Raw genomic sequence first — 17,360 nt, 5'->3', positions numbered from 1 at the left:
TTGCTGTGCTAGGTTTTATCAAGACACAGAGACCAGAAAGTTGCTAGCTTTTCATTTTTCCTCATGCTACCTACGTACCCCCCACAACCCCCTATCCCTCCCCCCCCGACTCACCTTTGTTTTTTTTCTCCTCTTACATTTGGTATTTCTATAGCTCCAGAGTGTATTAGAGCATTTGGAATTTTGAGAAAAGGAAAAAATGTATACCAAAGGATTTTACCTTCAATTCTGTTCTTTTTTTTTTTTTTTTTTAATTTCCCTACTTCTGGAACCTCTTGTCAAAGACATAGCATAATTATCTCAAATTCTAAGTATGAATTTACATCCTGTTTTTTCTATTTAATATGTCTGTATGAGCCTAACTATCTCCCATCCCTCAAGACCCCAGTTCTAAAAGTTTGCTCTGGTCCACATTGCCCTAGAGCATAAATTTATTGGGAGGGAGACTTGGTGGCATGTTTGGCCATGGTTTTAAATCTCTCTGTTTTCTTGGTTCTGAATAAGTATTCTCATTGTCTGATAACATCATCCAATTTCTCTACTTCTTTCTATAATGAGTAAGTATCCAATACAGAATGAAGATACTTCATCCCATTCTTTAAAACAACAACAACAACAACAACAAAACAAAAACAAAAACAAAAAAGCAAAACTTTCTGAGGGTTCAGGAAAGAAAAAAAAAAAAAAGGCCAATCTTTTCTTTGTGCTCTGTCCCTGTCTCTCTCTCACACATATGTATACCTCACCCAAAACTCGTACCTGCCCAGCAGGGAACAAGTTTCAAGAAAGGGTTTTGTGTTGTATATTCAGAATCCAGGCCCTAATTACATGTTACGGGGCATCATTCCTGTAGCAAAATATTAGCCATAAGGCATGAACCCTGTATGTCTCTGCACACTGACTCATATTCTTTTCCCAAGTCCCAGCAGAGTGTACATCGCAGAGAGTGTAAGTTGCTGCATGCCTCCCAAACAACCATTCAGAATGGAGACTGTTTTCATCGACATCCTGTTATTCTCCCAGAACTCACCCCCCTACACCATGCATTGCTTTGCCTTGGGAGCTTGGGGGTATTGGTAAAATTCCTGTGTGGTCCTGCTTGTTGACCCTCCTTCCCCAAGCCCTATGGTCCCTGACAGGGCTCCCACACCCAGGCAGAACTGGAAGGCCAGTTGTCTGGGAGAGCTTCTCCTGGCATTCTACTCCTCCCTTGTGAACACAGCTGAGCACTGAGCACCTGCTATGAATAGCCAATAGCCTGGAGAGCTGCCCAGGCCTATTTCTAAGTGGGCTGAACAGAGATCCTGAATTCTGCAGGAATAAACCATCAGGTAGATCGCAGATTAATGCCGCGTATGACACAGCCTCACAACTACAGGCTTAAACCGGGGCACCGGAAGGGGAATGACTGTCACATTTTATGACTAAAAGACAAATAAGTAAGGCGTTAGGTACTTGGTTTGATCCTAGGTCAAATGAAGAGGTGATGGCTGTGCTGCACTCACCTCATTTTTCAGGGCACTCTACTCCCTCCGCCATCCCTCCCTGATAGTCCCCTAGGCTCTGCATGACCTCAGAGTGTCATCAGTAGACTTAGTCCTTTGAGGGAAACAAGAGCAGATGGAGTATGAGAAACACTGTCATCTTCTCAAAAGTACTTACCAAAATATGCATCTTTCTGGATACCTTGTATTCGCAGTTACTATGATTATATGTTATACCTTGGGGCATAGAGTCAGAGGGGCAGTACTATTTTATCCGAGGTTGTTTGAGGGGAAGGAAGACGCATAACGTGCTGGTTCCCAACATTTCAGAGGCTTCCCTAGTGTGATCTGAAGTTGGCTCCTGTCGGCAGAGGGCCAGGAGAGACCAAAGAAAGAGGCAGGTGGCTATTGGTTAGCAAGTGGCAGTTTTTTTTGTTTGTTTGTTTCACAATCACTTTTTAAATTTTTTATTTTTAATAAACATATATTTTTATCCCCAGGGGTACAGGTCTGTGAATCACCAGGTTTACACACTTCACAGCACTCACCATAGCACATACCCTCCCCAATGTCCATAATCCCACCCCCTTCTCCCAAACCCCCTCCCCCCAGCAACCCTCAGTTTGTTTTGTGAGATTAAGAGTCACTTACGGTTTGTCTCCCTCCCAATCCCATCTTGTTTCATTGATTCTTCTCCTACCCACTTAAGCCCCCATGTTGCATCACCACTTCCTCATATCAGGGAGATCATAGTGGCAGGTGGCAGTTTTAATAAGCCAAGAGAATTTAACACACACAGCTTGCCTTGGGTAGCAACAAGATGAGTGGATGCATGCACCTGCCAGCAAATCTTAAAAGATTATAAAGGGCCCTGATGGGGTTCAGGCACGTATACCACGTACGGTTAGGGTGTTCGCAACAGTGCATCCCTACCTCAAGGCCATGTCCTTGGAGCAGTCTCTGGGAGCAGGAAAGGCAAATGGGACCCACATTTCAAGGACAGGGTCAGGGATGAGGATTCTCTGAGTGCTAGAGTCTGGCTCACAGGTCAACTAGTGGTCACATTTTTTCGAAGACCTCCCCCATTTTGGTGTGAGCAAGTCTGGGCAGTAATCATGCCAGTAGGCAACACCAAGAGAAGTCTTGGCCCGAGTTGGCAGAAAACCTGCAGCCTACACATGGGAAAAGAGGTGACAGAGTGAGACCAAACATCCTAACAATATGTAGGATTATGTCAGAGTGACAGAAAGAGGAGCCAGGCATTGAATTGGTCGTGGCAAATATATTGTACCTTATCAAATGCCTTTCAAAGATGAAAGCAGGGACAAGAGTAAATACAGCTTTAGTTCAAAGTGGAAAAAGGAGGCAAACTCTGTGAGATGGAATTTAGCATCATGGGCATGTGATGGTTCCGTCACTGTTTTTCCTGAGTGACAGCGGGACGGGAGGAGATGGAAGTGGTAACGTTGTGGCCCTCAAGGAGCTAAGGCAAGTTGGTATGTGGATATACATGCACACGTGCGCACCCCCTCTCTTGTGTCTCTGACCACTTTAGCGTATCATGAAAAAGCTGGCTAACAAAATGGCCTCAGCCTCAGTAGACTGAGATTCTAGTACCTGCTCAGCTGTGGTGGCTAGAAAGGCAAATCCTTTCTCTCGAGCTAGGTCCTGATCTGTGCACAGCCGTAGATAAGGAGTTGGTACAGGGGGATTGTGGGAAATGTTGATTACGTCATGATGAATGAAAAATAGTTATTTCAATGTGCAGAAGTATTTCAGTAGAGAGTATGCTTGAAAATGTGCCTCATTACAATCTAAATGATTAAATCTTAAGTAAATTATTTTACCTTTATTTGAATTATTGTAGGAACACAGTTCATGGCAAAGATTTCCTTGTGGGCTTAAAAATAGTTAGTCATTAAGTGCCAACAACCTGGCTCCTCCTTGCATGATTTCATCCCTGTTCAAGCCTCTGGAAGAGGTGATGTGATATACTTTTCAGCCTTAATTATTTAATGATTGTTGACCTGCAAGGTCAAAAGCATTCGCCTCTAGCATCCTGATATGAGTGCTGCTTTCTGTGGCAGCAGAGGGTGGAAGTGCTGCCAAAGTGATGCTAACAGTGTTTTCAAAGAGAGGGGTTCATTGCTTTGCTGTGGGCATCCCCTAAATCAAACCAGGTTGATTCACGATGTAAATTATAAATATGATCGAGGAATTAATGTGAGTGAAATCACTAAAAAGTCAAACAGCCAAGACTTGTTAAGTTGGAGGTTTGCATGTCGGAACTACTGACCTCTGTCCGATTTTTAGACCAGGTTTCTTAGGACACACAGAAATTAAGAGTTGCCCTCGGGCCTTGTTTATTTGTGGCAAAAGATTCCTCAGTGTGGTAGTATGGCTTAAGTCTCTTAGAATTGCTGTAGGAGAAGACACAAATAATGAACCAATAAAGAGAATTCCATCCTTGCAAATAAAAAAACACAGGGAGTTGGAAACAACCACATAGTAGTATTTTCACCTATCAAGTGAGCTATAACAAATAAAAATAAAGCTAAGATCCATGAAGAGTGAAGTTGCATTGCAAATGATACACTGATGTACTGTTAGAGGTAGAAATTGTTCCTATTTGTAGGGAAAGCAGTGCCACACGACATGTCGAATCCTGCAGATGGGTCATCCAGTTGATTATTATCTTTCTGCCAGGCATATCCAATGCCAAATGTTTGATGCATACATTTATCCTTTGTGGCATCAACTTCAGAAAATTGAGTTTCTGCTAAGCAATCCTCAAGACTTCTACCTGCCATTACAGATTTGTTTCCTGTATGATATTTCGTAGACCTCAATTCCTAAAAGACAGGTCGCAGACTTTCCTGTATCTGGAAAAACAGCTAATACATGGCTTTAGGTAGTAAGCATGCAATACATAATTTGTAATTAAATTTATACTCTTATAATTCAAATCACCTCCTGGGTTAAAAAAAAAAAAAAGTTTGTGTGTGTGTGTACCTATGTGAAGACATTGGTCAACATCCGCCAAATAAATATCTGTTCACTCACTCATTTATTCCAAAAAAAAAGAAAGAAAGAAAGAAACAGGTGCTAGATACCTTTCTAGACACCAGTGATCCAATGGCAGAGCTTCAGTCCAAGTGGAGGGAAAATGGACAATAAACATGAAAAATGGCTTCTGAAAAAATTGTTATAAGGTGACAAGTAGTGTGGCTAAAACAAAGAATAAAAGGAATTTGAATTGCTGGCAGGAGTTTGCAGTCTTAAAGAGAGTGATCAGAGCCTGGGTCCCTAAAAAGCTGCCATGTGGATTAAGACTTACGTGAGACGAGGGAGTGAACTGTGTGGATAACCGGGAGAAGTGTATTCCCAGTAGAGGGAGAAAAGGCAGAAGCGCTAAGGCCAAGGGGTGCCTAGCAGGTTTTAGTAACTGCAAGATGTGTATGGCTACAGTGGAGCAAGGGAAGAAGAAGCTATGAGATGAATGAGCCGTGAGTTGAAAGAGATCATACAAGAACAGATTGATAGGATATTGTTGGATATTGTTGCCTTTGGTGTTGGATCTACCATAATAAAATTGGGGATCCAGTGGGGAGATTTGAGCAGATGCATGCTATGATCGGGCTTACATTTTGATGGGATCATGCTGGCTCCTCTGCTAAGGAGATACTTCTGAAGGACAATGGTGGAGTCAGGCAGGTGGGTGGGAGGCAATGGCAGTAATCCAGGTGACAGGCCCTACGGCTTAGGCCAAAATGGTGACAGTGAAGTTGATGAGAAGGGACCAGATTGTGGATACATTTATTAAAGGACCGAATAATTACATCGTGGTGTAGAACTAATAGTAAATCACAAAACAAGCCATGAGTCAGTCATATACTTGTGTTATCAGATGAATACTAGATACCTAGGCCAAAGCTATAGTATTCTCAAATCCTGAATCTTGTAAATATTATTATAGCATAATTTTTATCGGAATTTTCTACCAAAAATGTTTTGGTTCCACACCAGAATTAGTGTAGATACAGAAATAAGTGAAGAACAACCTAGCCTAAATCAAGCTACAGATGCTATGGGACCAGATGGATTCATTCCCTGCCTGGGATCCTATAAACAAGATTTGTAGGACCAGTGATTTTAAATTATTGACTCAGTAAAGGAGAAAATTACTCTGGGTTGCTCATGAAGAGCTAAATATCGGAAAATCCCTGAATGAGAAGTATCTATATGACCCAAGATTTTAAAAGAATTTTGTTCTGACACTTAGAATTTTCTTGATCCTTTGAAAAGAATCTATGCACGTTAGAGCTCCATGGATGACAAGGTTTGTGGAACATGGAGAGGGTTCAGAGGACTGTTACCAAGATCATTAAATCATTGGAAAATAAGGACTATGAAGAAAGGTTAATGGAACAGGGATTGTTCAGCTTGGAAAATAGAAGACCAAGGGGGATTTAATAATGGTCTTTAAGTGTATAAAAAGCTATTACACAGAGAATGCTCACCAGCTGGTCTCAATCTTCTCTTAGGACAGAACAAGGAGAATGGAGTATAAATTGCATCATAAGGGATTTAGGCAAAATAGTAGGAAGAATTTCCTGACAAGGAGTCTTGTTATGCATTGAGATAGGATGCCAGTCCAGGCTTCAGCGGACCCTGCACCCCTGACAGTGTGCCTGGGATTCCAAGCATTTGATCCATTAATGTCAATTCCATATATAATTCCTGAGAGCTCCCTGTAGGCAAGGTACCATAGACTTAGATATTTTCTATGGAAAGCCATTGTCACAATTAGCCTATTGACTTAGAAGGAAAGGAGTATGATTTGGCTTATATAACTAGTGAGTCAGAAATTCAGAAATCAGGCAGCGGAAAGAGAACCCAGTGACATGCCTTAAGACCAGACTTTGGTAGGCAGGCATTGGTAATATAGTAGAGGAGGAAAGAGGTGTAGAACGTGGACCTGCCAAAGGAGATACAGGTAGGCTTTGCGACATGGTTGGGCGAGATTCAGTCATGAGCAGTGACAGGGAGGCTCATACCACACCAGCCAGTCCCACAGGGGGGAAGAATAAAAAGCCCTCGAGAAAGACAGGGATACAAGAAACCTCTGGTCCTCGTCTAATTTAATTTCAAACCATGATCTTTACTTCTCCTGCTATAAGTCTCTTCCTCTCAGGGATGGAATGAGGTCTGGCCCAGGTGCCCCTCGCAGACACTTTTTGACAGCAGTTGGATTGAGAAAGGATTTAGCTCCAAAAGAGAGGGTCTGAGTTTCTGTTTGATACCAACTCAATTCATTCCCTAGAAGTTTGACTCATCTCCTTAATCTGTATTTTGCTATAGAAGGAATATGTGTTCTTCTGAATTTATGTCTGGTTTTCTTAGCACCTGTGAGACAGTCAATCGATTTCTCAATCACCCCGAGCTTTAAATGTTCTCATCTGTAGAGTGGAGATAACTATTACCTCAAGGAGTTCCTGTGACGATACATTTTTTTTTAAAAAGGAGTTTCTGTGAGAACTGAAATGCTTAGCAGAGTACTTAGCACCTAGCAGGTACTCATCACATGCTAATTCCCTTTATTTTTTCCATGTAACAAACCTTCAGTTGTAAAATAGCATTATTTCTTATCCTCTGTCCATTAAGCACCTTAAATCTTCGTTTCAGCCCCAACCCCTTCATTTGGTTAGGTGCCTTAAGTTTTGTTCATGTGGTAAGGCATCTGGGTTGTTCTGCTAAAGATATTCTCAAATATACTAATACCTTCCTTAGGATATGGGCTGCTCTGAATGGAACACACAATCAACTATTATCCCATCTCTACAGAGTACAAAGTCCTCACTGTCGAAAACATATTTCTATTAATGCATTGTAAAATTGTATTGCTTTCTTGACAGGCACATTCTACTTTTGACACAAATCCTGAGGAATTTTTAGAACCTGGGTTTTCCTGGGAGATGTTCTGAAGTCTCGTTCTGCCTACAGGTAATGGCCTGGAGCCAGTGATCAGACCTGGCTGCCTTGAGCCCAGTGGACCTGCGATTCGCAGAGGCTGAGCAATCCTGAATGAGCAATGTAATGTCCCAAATATTTAATTGAGTTTCTAAATAACACAAAACACAACACAATATACAATATTCCCATGAGTCTGCCCATCAGTCGGGTTACCACAACAGCTCTTTCTTTACCGAGAACCTTCTTGGAAGAGCTGTTTGTATTTGCTACTTTTAGTTCCTCCCCTATCAATTTCTCATCTCAAAGTGCTTTCCTAAAGGTCACCCAAGACCTAATTATAAAACTCATTGATTTCTTCTCAATTATTTTTCTCCCTAATCACTTGTGGCATTTGCCATTACTGCCCATTTGTATCAGTATGATTCGGACCCAGAAAAACAGAAAACAAGTGAATATTTAAAGCAAACACTTTAAAGGCAAGTGTGTTTCCATGGGTGACAGAAGAATGAGAAGTCAAAGAGGACGGTGAGGTCCCCCAAGATCAGCACTACCAGAAACCACAACAGCCCCAAGCTGGAGGACTAAGGGAAGAGGCGCGGTTCCCAAAGCCCAGGAGACGGGGTTACCTGGCTAACACTAGGGTTCTAGGGGGAACTGAAGCCACAGAGTGGAGGTAGTTGCTACTTAAGATGCTACCTGAGGTAAAGCAAGAGGAAGAAATACTTTGGCTCCTGCCTCTCCTCTCAACCTTCAATCTTCTGTCAGTGCCTCAAACTGGCTGAGCCCAGCTAGAAGTCAACTCTCGATGGAGACCAGGAAACCAAACGCAGAGAGCATGACGCTCCACCTCGCCATACAGAATGGAGCAGGTGAAAGGTGAGGCCCAAGGCGGCCACTGTACTTTTGCCATTTGACATTCATGCTCACTTAGAAGCAACATCTGTATCCCTCTACCCAGTACAAAGCAAATACCTTCTGTGTAAACGACCCTCGCATCCTCTCTTCAAACAAGGAAGACAAAAATGCTCATTGGTCATTGTGCTCATTCCAATGCTAGAATCCTTTGATGCTACAAATTTTGCTCCATCAGATTCAGAGGCGATTTCTCATGGTCATGTGACTGACTTGTAAAACTTCAGAACTCCTAACGCTCCTTGTACAAAATATAGCAGGCATAACTGCATTTCCTAAATGGGTCACGAGCCATAGTTAACATTGATCACTTCATTGACTAGAACGAAACCTCTGAATCACCAAAACTAGAAAACCACCAATCATCCTAGAATCCGCTTTCATTTCCCTCACTGCTGATTGCACTGTTTTAGCCACTCTCAGATCTTTTACTAACACAGTGATAAGAGTTTAGCTTTCATTACTGTCCACTTGGACACCTGACATCATCAACCAGTTGGTCCCCCTGCCTCCCATATAGTGTGGATATTCTTTAAGTCTTCGAGAATTCTATTTTCTTTAACTGTAAAGTATGCTCTTTAACGTAAGTCAAATTCAAATGGTTTTGTGAAAACTTCTTTGATTCTATACGTTCTTATACACAAACAGATTTAATCACCACTCCCTTTATACTCCTGGTGTACTTTGTATATGCTTTTATTATATCTCAGGTGGCATCCTATACCTTTCTGCTTTCTTCTTGGTCTCTGCAACAGACCAACATTGCTCTAGTATTTACCAGAATATTAAGGACAGACTGGGCGATCAGAAGGTATATGCTGAACAAAATTCTATCCGAAAGAATATATGAATTAATCAAACGCTTGACAGATGAGGGCAAATTGTCTTAAGAGTTGGCTTTACATTTCATCGTGGGTATCAACAATTCTACATTTAAATAAAAATTATGTCGAGCATATTGTGAAAAGAGTACACCTCCTTACCCCTAAACCCTGGGAACTCAATTCACTTGATTTGCTTTAGGGCAAATATGTTAGGATGAACTATGCTATGAGTTTATGGGGAAAAGGAAAAGGCCCAGAAAGAACATGTAGCCTATCATTTGATGAACCTGGGTTGATTTTCTGGCTCTGCTTCAAGCCTCAGAAATTTGATATAAAAATTTAAAGGAGACTATAAGGCAAAATATGTGAAAATCTTATAGAAATACCTGAATACTACTATAAAAATAAGTGATGTGATATAATGAAATTGTTAGAAATGCTGTATTTGGAGTCAGACAGTTTAGACATTTTGTTTTATCTTCTTTTTATAATTTACATGAATTTTGTCAAGTCATATGAACTTGTTGAGTCTCAATTTCCTTTACGATCACTGAGTGCCACATATTTTCCAAGATGGTAGCTGTGATTAAAGAATAAAATGAATGCAAATAACATAACAAAATGCAAGGTAATTAGATTAGCTCTCAGTGACAGTTCTATTATTATTATTATTACTCATAATCAGAGCATCAAATCATATCAGTGCAGAGAAATACCAATGTGGAAACTGTTATCAAGATGCAGTCATTTCCCAGTTGTTAAGGGAAATTGTCCAAGTTTTTTGCTGACACTTCTCTTCAGATCATTTGGCTGTATCATGCTCTGAGGTATCTTTCAGAACACACAGCGTGTTTCTAGTTTCATGTGTCACAACATAGGGGACATGACCATGCCATGTGCTATGAGGACAAAGTAGGACGTCCGCATGGAGAACCATAGGCCTGAGACTGGCATGGTGGAGCACAGACAAAGCTTTTGCTAATGTCATAATGAAGAGGTGATCTTTTCTGGCCAAATCAGTGTTTGGGGTTTTTTTGTTTGTTTGTTTGTTTATTTTTGGTTTTGTTATTTTTTTTAACATATTGTATTATTTGCTTCAGGGGTACAGGTCTGTGAATCATCAGTCTCTCACAATTCATAGCACTCACCATAGTACATACACTCCCCAATGTCCATCACTCAGGAAATCTGTGTTTGTAAAACTCAATCATGACACAGAATACTATTCTTTTTTTAGGATTTTTATTTATTTATTTGATAGAGCTCACAAGTAGGTAGAGAGGCAGACAGAGAGAGAGGAGGAAGCAGGCTCCCCACTGAGCAGAGATCCCGATGTGGGGCTCGATCCCAGGACCCTGAGACCATGACCAGAGCTGAAGGCAGAGGCTTTAACCTGCTGAGCCACCCAGGTGCCCCCCAGAATACTATTCTTAATGCTATATCTGAGGTTGGTTCTCTAGTTCTTTCCAATTTTACATGTTTTGAGATCAGCTTTAACTATTGTTACTGAAATTCAATATCTGACAAAGGAAGAAATGAAATTAATAAGCCTTTTCTCACTCCTCATGTGCTTTTTAGAAGTTAAGCTGTACTGATCAGGGCCTGAATTTCTAGCTGGTCTCCATGGTAGTTAAGTATTATATGGTCGACTTGCAAACTGCCTGGTAGAGACATGCATTAAGGAACTTTATGGTTGGATGTAAGATGAGAACAATTTCATTTTTAACAATGTCTTTAAGCCCAGAAATGAATATATATCTCTAAGATGAATAGGAGAGCTTGGTAGCCACAGAAAACATATTCTTTATATTATCTCTCTGAGGATGATTTTAGAAGTTATTTTTGCTTAATCCTAAAGATTACCTGGAAGAGATCTTAGTTTTTATAACTGCTAGCTGGAAAATTAGAGAAAACTCTGAGCATCAGCCAGAGTAAGGAACAACATCGAGATTTCTTAATTGTGAAGTAACTCAAATATATTTTACTTTTTTTTTTCAATAAATAGCAAATACTATGGACAGGAAAAACAGAATTCTATTATTTCCCTGAGACCAAGTTTCAGAATCTTCTTTTTGTCAGGTCTCTTGCAGAAAAGGGATAGACAAAGAACACGTTTCTGAAAGGAAAGGTCTTCAAAACTCTTTGGCTAAAATTGACTTCTGTTTCTGGCTGGGATGGTCCACCTGGGGTCAGACTATCTCTCCCCACATAAACAGTAACACCAACAGCAGCAACAACAACAACAGCAAAACCAACCCAAACCCAGACCAAACAAACTGGTCCAATTATAGGAAGAAATGCTTTTTAGGCACCGACAGCTAGAGAACCAGACCCATAGAAGAAAAACACATATGTGAACTCCACAACATCTCAGTTCCTGGACTGGGGCTGTTTTTTGACACAGCGCAGTGAGCTGGGGTGTGTAAGAAAGTGCAAGAATTAAAAAGAAAGAAAGAAAGAAAGAAAGAAAGAAAGAAAGAAAGAAAGAAAGAAAGAAAGAAATTAATTGCGAGAATCCTCACTGGGCTGAAGACATAGGTGTCTCGGACTTTGGGGTAGCTGGAGCTGCTCACTGAGCAGGTCAGGGAACAAGAGAGGAGTGATCTATGAACAGTTGACAGTGGGAAGTAGGAAGTTTGAAAGGGGAAATATGAAATCTCTGTGATTAAATGAAAAAATGAGAAATAGGAAATATGAAAGGCAGTGTGTGAAGTATGATGTTACAGTGTTCATTAGCTTTTGAGAGGGTAACATATCATTCACCCTGAGACAACCATTAAAATATAATTAAAGGAAGTATATCTAAGAAACCAATATAGAAAATAAAATGGAATATTAAAAAAATATGCAATTTAACCAAAAGATGAGAAGAAAGGAGCAATGAAAGAACATAAAAAGATAAGAGGCAAGTGAAAACATACTCTACAATCAGAGTTAAACCCAACCATTTCAATAATTGCATTAGAGAGAAATAAACACATCAATCAGACAGAGATCATCAGATTAGATGAAAAAAATCAAAACCTAAATCAGAATTGTTTACAGGAACACAAGAGACTTTAAAGACATGGGGCACCTGGGTGGCTCAGTCAGTTAAGCGTCTGCCGTCCACTCAGGTCATGGTCTCAGGGTCCTGGAATGGAGCCCCACATCGGGCTCCCTGCTCAGCAGGGAGCCTACTTCTCCCTCTCCCTCTCCCCCTGCTTGTGCTCTTTCTCTCTCTGTCAAATAAATAAAAAATTAAAAAAATAAAGACACCAATAGGTTGCAAGTAAAAGGGAAGGAAAATATATACTATGTATACAGTAAAAGTAAGAAAGCTGGAGAATTTATATTAATATCAGACAAATTAAACCTCAAGACTATCATAAGAGATGAAGAGAAACAGCTCATAATGATAAAATGGGCAGTTTATCAAGAAGTCAAAAAAGTCTTCAATATGTATATACTTAATAAAAGAACAAACTTCAAAAATCAAAAATTGATAGGAATACACCTGCCAACAGATCATCACAATTCTAACCAGAGACTTTGACACCTCTGTCAGTAATTGATAGAAGTAGACCAAATCATTAACGATATAGAAAATACAAAGAACTCTAGCTACCATCCATGTCAGTGAATTTATGGATGTTTATATGTTTCTTACGTTATCTTAATTGAATATTGTCAACACTAAGTCATAGGAAAAGCAGGTTAATGACTCAGAATTACCAACCCAGCCTTGCATCTTCGCCAGCCTCATTTATCAGCGAGCATCTAAGCTACCTTCTGCACGCAGTCTCCTTTGAATTTGGATACATTTGCCCCCTGACTGGATTTTTATGATGTTGTAACTCATTCCATATCTCATAACCAGGATTGGAGTGTACTAGATAAAACCTTCTCTCTGCCTTCAGGAAGTTCCTAAACTTTGGGGGTAGAAAGCTGAGTCCTACGACTAGATGTTTCCTGGGTAGCCTTTAGCGAGAATACTTGATTATCCACTAACTAAAAAGTCTCCCAAAAAATACCAGTTGGCTTGTTATCAACCAAGAACCCTGAATACCTATCCCCAAGTCACTTTATGAAGACCTGTGTCTCTTGTAGGGCAGGGAGCTAAACCCAATGGTTACTACATACGGCAGTAAAACGTCGACCGCAGCTCTATTCCTAATCCTAAAGCCCACATTCAAACCGCCTCTCCTCTGATGTCTATAATTTGCATCATCTCTGCCCATTTGGCTGATGCGATAAACACTGTAACCACCTCTGATGAGTACGAAACAATTATATGCCATAAAATACAGCCATCTGCATCGGTGTGTGTCTTGGATTATTGTGGTGGAAGCAGAGTCCCTAATGTTTTCTTTGAAACCTACCTGCTTCTGAGTCATTTTAGGATTGCTTTGTATGAATTCATCATCATTTCAAATATTTCCATAAATTTGCATTGCTGATGTTCCTCCCATTTGTGATAACGGTGCTATTCGGGATGTCTTAACGCAGGTACGCTTCTCTACATGGGTGCTAATATGAGGTACAACAGCTCGTCCAAGGCAAAGCCAGCTTTCTCGATGAATAGATAATGATGGAAAAACTACTTATGTCAAACTCCTCATCCTCGAAGCATAAAACGTCATTACAAAACCATCAAGAAACAAATTTTGCTTAAATGTCAACTGTAGATGAGATTTTGCAGTCGTTTTTTGAGGAATGTCTAATGCCTAAAAGCGCTTCATCGAAAGAAGGTGGCCGCCAGAGTTTTTAATCCTTGTTATTTCTAAGTTGCCAAAGAACTCTAAAACATATTACCTCAAGAACTGGCAAGGACTGTAATGTCACCAGGATTTAATTTGCTCTGGGAAGCACCTTGCTGTGGGGTAGAGGGGTGGGAGGCATTAACACAAGGTTTGACTTGGGAGCTCTGAGTTACAAGGCGAGTGTGATAAGATCGAGAGGAGATAGAAGCATTCCATCGTTCTGACCTCTCTGAGCAGACGAAAGATTAGCCAAAAGACTTACAGGAAAAAAAAAAATGCCTTCCTGTCAAAGTAAATGGAATTCAGGCCTTATTTTCAGAGATACAGTATGCTGTATTAATGTGCTTGGCTATCCGGTTCAATTCACTCTGAAGGATTTATTAAGGAACCTGAAAATGTGTATCTGTATACACACACACACACACACACACACGCGCGCGCGCGCACACACACCCTGAGATTATATTGTTCTATGCAAACACATAAATACAAGTGGTATTAAGCCACATCAACAAGAGAAAACAGCATTTTCACAGAGAAACTGGCGAGGATAGAGCACCAGAGGGATTAGCAACAGAAGAGTTTTTGATAGGCATGATGTAATTTAATAGGATACTGCCTTTTACTTCTGTTTCTGAAAAGTCATCTTGGAACTACATGACCTTGGGGAAACAGTAGCGCAGCGAGACCCCCAATCTAAAACCCAGGCGGTATAGTTAAAGACACAGGTAGAGGAGTTTAATGATCTGATTTCTTGTGTGAACTTGTTTCTTTGAAGTAAAAATCTATGAATGTTCAAGTGTAATTTGTGTTAAGCATGAAGTTGTGACATGGTCTCTATTATGTGTTGTAACAAAGTACAGGGGTATTTTCTCCCTCTCCTCCTGGCAGCTTCGCACAGTACTGACAGGTTATTCTGCCACCACCTACCACCCTCCCCATTTTTTTTTTTTAAGTTGAGGAAAGTAAGACTAGTTAAATAACTAGTCTGCATTCACACAGCTCGTGAAAGGTAGCAATAGGACCCGAATACAAATCCATCTAACCCCAAAGCAATGATTCTTTATACTCGATTCTTTTGTGTCATGACAATAAATGTGGAAAGTGACAGAATTTCCACTTTTAAAGGGCCTCTCAAAGGCTGTCTAGTTCAATGTCTGCCACCAGCTGTTTTTGTTATATGAGAGGATTCATATTTCTTACCAGACACTGTATTTCAGTTAATACATTAGGGTTGTTTTTTAGTTTTGTTTTTGTGGGGGAGATTTGCTGCATTACATTTGTGGATTCTGCTGAACTCTGTTTACATAATTCCTGAGAGTTTTTTCAACAGATGTTGCTACTACTTAATTTCTCCTTCATTCTTCAGTTATGAAGTTGATATTTTTTATTCCAAGTACCAAGCCTCCTCATATCCAATACACCTGGGCCCCATGTCACTAGGCTCAGAGATTTCATCATATTAAATTCAGTTCATTGTTCCATTGTGTTGTTTTTTTAAGTATCCTTATAGTCAATATTTTTCTATGTTCAAGTCATTCACAGGTCTGTTACATAAGTCTGCCACATTTTCATTTAACTAATTAAGAAAAAAAAAAAAAACATTGACTAAGAAACGTTTTCCAACAGAGCCTTGCATCACGGTACCGTAGACTTTTCTCCAGATGGATACCCGTGATTAAATTGCATACCTTAAGTACACTTGTTCATACAGGTACTGATTTACTGAATTCTTCTAGCTCTTAGTTTGTATGTTTTCACCTTGCCCTCAGAGGGCTCATGATAGGATTTTTTCAGATGCCTCACTGAATCCAGGATCATGGTGACTTCTGTGGATTCTGTCTGTGCATTGTTAGGGCTCAAAGGTCATGAAATCTCAAAACTAGGGTCCATTCTTGGGGTGTAGGGAAGCCATGGTCATGAATTAATTCTGAGTGTTCAAAAGAGAGTCTGATTTGGCCTGAAACTGACCAGGAGAGACTTGCAGACCTAGAGTGCGCTCACATAAGATTTAGATGACCTCTGGAACATAGTGTTAGTGTCTCTTATCCATGGTTTTATTATTTATTTATCCTGAAATCTTTTATACTAATTTATGTCATGTTATAACCTTCGCATCACATTTCATTTCATGCTGTGATGGATAAATTATATGGGGAGAGGACCCCCTGGAACTAAATAATGCAATATGGTTTGCTAGCTTTGTGAAATCAAGGTCTGAATGACTCTGTATTCAGTGAATAGATTATTATTCAAGATTTATAGTCATTTATTTAATTTATTCTGAAGGTTCTCCAGTTTGCTCTAGGAAGCAAGGCTGATCATACCTTTTATGAGTTCTGATGGTTAGTCTGAGAGTTGTGATGACTTGAGGTGACTTATTATCAGGATTCAAGTAGAATGAGTTCAAGTTTTCAACACCCTCCACTCCTGATAGCCCCCTCACATGTCAGAAATGCTTTACACTTTTAAAAAAATGGTTTTCACTAGTTATAAAAAATTTTGATTCCCTACTCCTGAGAATACATGACAGCAGGCATATAAATGTAATTTTTAAAATTGTCTTTAACCAGTGACCATGTGTATCAATCTTGCTCCTCTTTAGAAATTTCTCGCCCTTGGAACGTCTGCTGTTTCAAAAGAAATGAGAGACCCTAGAGAGACAAGAGGTTAACTCATGGTATTGGCCTGAATTTAGTTTTTATTGTTTAAAAAAATGATGAAAGTTTCTAGTGCCAGTACTTGTAATTGTGCTATCGCATGGGTGTGATTTCTTGGCAATTTGGAAAAAAAATTTAAATACCTATGTAGTCACATTTCAAATAAATTGGGAAATTTGTGAAGAAAAACATCACATTTTATAGTTTACCATTTCTCATTTTTGTTTAGTTAATTGTATACTTTGCCTATTGCCTGAAATTCACTGTCATAGTTGTCAATTTCGGTACATCCTGTAGATGCCATGAGTATCAAGTAGAGCTTTTCAAATCGCTTGCTATCACATTCATTATGTTACAGTGGGAAATTACTTGAGTCAACTTTGACTTCTCATTCACATGGGCTTGCATGCAGATCATTGGAAATTATCTTTCTAGCTACAGAACCTAACATCATCCTTGCATTTCCTCTTTGAATATTAATGTCTTTCATTCAAACATTGGTCAGTCTGGCACCTGTTGTCAAAAAAGCCTCTCTCTTTTTCAATATCCCTTTGGCTATTCGAGGTCTTGTCTGGTTCCATATAAATTTTAGCATTATTTGTTCCATTACTCGGCATCAGGGAAATACAAATCAAAACCACAATGAGATATCACCTCACACCAGTCAGAATGGCTAAAATCAACAAGTCAGGAAATGACAGATGCTGGCGAGGATGCGGAGAAAGGGGAACCCTCCTACACTGTTGGTGGGAATGCAAGCTGGTG

This window comes from Mustela putorius, unplaced genomic scaffold, assembly GCF_011764305.1.
Source record: "Mustela putorius furo isolate JIRA1106 unplaced genomic scaffold, ASM1176430v1.1 tig00003899_pilon_pilon_pilon, whole genome shotgun sequence".
NCBI lineage: Eukaryota > Metazoa > Chordata > Mammalia > Carnivora > Mustelidae > Mustela > Mustela putorius.
The sequence above is the reverse complement of the archived record's forward strand: the minus strand, read 5'-3'. Positions refer to the sequence as shown.